Here is a 3955-nt window from a genome sequence, read left to right on the forward strand (position 1 = left end):
TTTACTATGCATACCAGTTTCGATGCATACCTGGCTAGATGACTTGAAAGAAGTTTTTACATCTGCATAAGATCCACTTCTATCCCAGAAACTGTTAGGCAGAAGGTAGGCATAAGCGACAGGATGGGTGGTTTGTGCCACCCTAGTCCACTCCCCAGCAACTGTCCAGGTCCAACCCCCAGGGACTAATTTTGTGGTTAGAACATGCTGATAAGAGGGAAGTAAAATCCAACCAGAATCATCTGGTTTTTGATGCCTGAACAGAATGTTAAAGCTTGCCCTTGGTCTAACCTTAGCCTCATTATAACATAGTTACAGTAGATTAACATTGCAGGTTTAACCCTTCACCAGTGGGTTCTTCTGTGTGCATTATGGGTAAGGGCATGCACAGAAAAAAATGGGTTATATAACCTACACATGTCAATCAAATGACCCAAGTCTGTATGTCATATGCAGAGCTGGCCCAGAGCCAACAATATAAGCTCAAACCCCAACCCCTTCAGTGCCATTGTCTCTCTCTTGACTTGGCCCAGTCTTCCCTTAGAATGTATCCTAATAAACTTTCCTTACTCTGTACCTTCATGTTTGATTATCTGTAATTCTTTATTGCATCGGCAAAAGGACCAAGCAGTTATTCCAGTAACAACTTAAACCAATAAAATTTTTATGGCTTAACTAAGTAAGCACGTGTCCACCAAAGAGTGCAAAAGATGAAACCCTCAGCAGATCTAAAAGTTCACTCCCAAAGTAGTGTAAGACATTAAAAGCCTATGTTGTTTCCATAGGCAGTAAAGCATGGAAGGCTGAGACAATGGTCCTTTGTAGATTGGGACCCCTGATGACAAATTCCCCTGAGACCAAAAGGCAGAAGGATGCCAGCCAACTAGCTGCAGATTCCCAGTTGCACTCCCCAAGTATTCCTATGCATTTGTCCAACTGGATACATCTGCCTGAAATCCCTAGTTAATTTGATTGGCTGCCAAATGTATGCCCATATGTGCATCTTTCTGATGGCAGAGACCAAAGGGAAGGCCAAAACCAAGTTCTCAGAACATAAGACAAGACAAAGACAAACGACATAGACAAAAACAGTGACCATCTCTGGGAGGAAAGAATCAATTAAAACACTCCAAGTCGCTAGCTTCACAAATATTTTCTCCTGTCAATCTAAATTTAGGTCACCGCTTCTAACTTCCACTGAACCCCACAGACAGAGACCAGGGAGGCTGACAGGGTAAGAATGTTTACCTCTTGCCAGCTTTTCGTTAGATGTCACAGATTTCTAAGCTGCAGCAGTTTCTCAGGAACGAGCAGCATCCCAGCCAGTGAATTCTCCTGGCTAACTTGCCAAAACTGTCAGGGCGAAAAAATAATTTTCTTTCTACCCTTCTATGTTTTTCTGGCTGGACTAATAATCAAATTAACATGAAACAGATTAGCAGGAGAAAAGCAGATTAAAGTTTAATAACATGTGTGCCTCCTGTACACATGGGAGAGACCCAGGAAAATGAAGTAACCTGCCAAAATGGCAGAAACCATCACCTTAAATATCACATTCAACTAAAAACAAAAGAATGTGTTGGGGGTGGAGAGTCAGTTATGGGAGGTTACCAAGAAAAGCACAGTAAACAGGGGTAAGATTGTTATGCATATTTAAGTCTGCATCTCCCTCGATAGTGAAGGCATGCCTGGTACAGTGAGGGAGACACCCTTACAAATGGAGATTTCCCTTACAAATGTAAATATCCTTTAAAAAGGATAATTTCTACTTGGTTTTCAGAGCTTCTGTCATGTCCGATGTTTTCTGACATTAACCAGCCTGAAATAACCAATGTCGCAATGAGTAATATTTTGGGGTAGCAAACTCTGCTCCCCTTTATTCCTTAAAAAACTGATTATATGTAATTTATGTATACTGCTACTTATCTGTTTCTGTGACAGCAAGATTCTGGAATGGTTCTACTATTGTATTTTAAAATACAATTTTAATAATCATAATGACAGTTCTTATAGGCAAAAAAAGGAATAAGCATCTATTTATTTAATAAAGCATGAGATCAACAGTGACCAATTGCATCTAAGCCTCAAATATATTTCTACGAAGTGTGATCAAGCAATACAGTGAATGATGGAGGATGGCTTACTGCACACTTTAAAGCACACCTTGTTTCAACCATAGCTCACACCCAACTGACTGCACCAAACAAATTGAAACTTGTCACACACTGTTATTAAGGCTCCATGTACCACTTCCCATATTGAAGATCCCTGCCTTTCCATTGGATGGCACTTGGCAGCAGCATTCACTGTCTTTTGTGATCACAACAGGAAGGCTGCATGTCACACATCCTTTCTGTTATGGCAATTTCTGTCAAAAAAAAGTATTACGGTGTGTCCTCATCCACCTTATTGGCCGGGTCTGACACCGTGTGACTTCTGGCTCTTCCCCAAAGTCAAAATGACCATGAAAGGTAAACATCTTGAGTCAATTCAGGACATCAAGGCAGCCATGACAGCTCAACTAAAGACACTTACAAAAGAGGACTTCCAGAGTTGCTTCAGAAAGTGGCAAGAATGATGAGATAAGTGTGTTCAAAGCGAGGGGGAGTATTGGGTCTTTGATAAAGTCATGACGTATTTTGTCTATGATTTTCAAAGGTCATTTATTTATATAAAGAACAAAGATCAATCAATGATATATTGCTCATTTTGTTCGATAATCTTTTGCCATCTTCATAATTCCTCGTTCATAGAAGGACCTGTCTTTATTTGCGAAAAACTAAACAAGGTGCTGATTTACAGCCTCATTTGAATTGAATGTTACACCACTCAGGGAGTTTTGAAGAGAGCGAAACAAGTGGAAGTCTGACAGTGCAAGGTCAGGCGAGTATGGTGGGTGTGGCAACACATCCCATCCAAGCTCTAATAATTTTTGATGGGAGATCAAACTTGTGTGTGGTCTCACGTTGCTGTGATGGAACACAACTCCTTTGCAATTAATAAGCTCTGGACGTTTCTGGATGATGGATTTGTTCAAACTGTCCAATTGCTGACAGTACACATTTGAGTTGATTATTTGGTTCCTTGGTAGGAGCTCGAAAAACATGACACCTTTAAAATCCCACCACGCTGAGAGTATAACCTTCCTCTGATGAATGTCTGCTTTCGATGTCACTTGAGGTGAATCATCATGTTGGGACGAAGACCATCTATGCACTACATTGTTGTAAACAATCCACTTCTCATCACCAGTTTATCAGTCGCTTCAAAAAAGGTTCATTTTCCTCACGTTTAATGAGCATATTGCAGATGTTTATACGCACCGTCAAACGAACTTCTTTGAGTTCATGTGGAACCCAAATATCGAGCTTGCTTACATATCCCAGCTTCTTCAGATGGTTGTGAACGTTTGCATGATGGATGTTCAATGTTTCTGTAATCTCTCGTGTTGTGTAATGTGGGTTTGACCCAATCAATGCCTTTATTTTGTCACCATCAACCTCGGTGGGCCTCCTTGACCAAGGAGTGTCATTGAGATCAAAATCACCAGCACGGAATTTCATGAACCATCGTTGGCACTGACATTCTTGTAGAGCATTGTCACCATAAATTTTATGCAACTTTTCACAAGCTTGACGTGCTTTCTTCTTTTTATGGAAATAAAACAGTAAAACATGGCAAAAATGCAGTTTGGTCTTCCATCTTCAACTTGTTGTAAAATCTCAAAACTCAACCAAATCGCTCAATTTTTTTTTTACCATGAAGCTAGAACTCTCAGCTGTCAAATGACATAGCAATAACATAGATGCAAATGACTCTAGTACTTCCAAAAATGAACTAGTGTCATGTATTGCCAACAAGTGTCATGAATTTTCCAAAGACCCAATATTTTGAGGGGGATTAATGACAATGTGTCTTTTACTGTAATAAATATTTCTTATTTAAACCTTCACCG

The sequence above is a fragment of the Hipposideros armiger genome, unplaced genomic scaffold (genome assembly GCF_001890085.2).
Source record: "Hipposideros armiger isolate ML-2016 unplaced genomic scaffold, ASM189008v1 scaffold_981, whole genome shotgun sequence".
Classification (NCBI taxonomy): domain Eukaryota; kingdom Metazoa; phylum Chordata; class Mammalia; order Chiroptera; family Hipposideridae; genus Hipposideros; species Hipposideros armiger.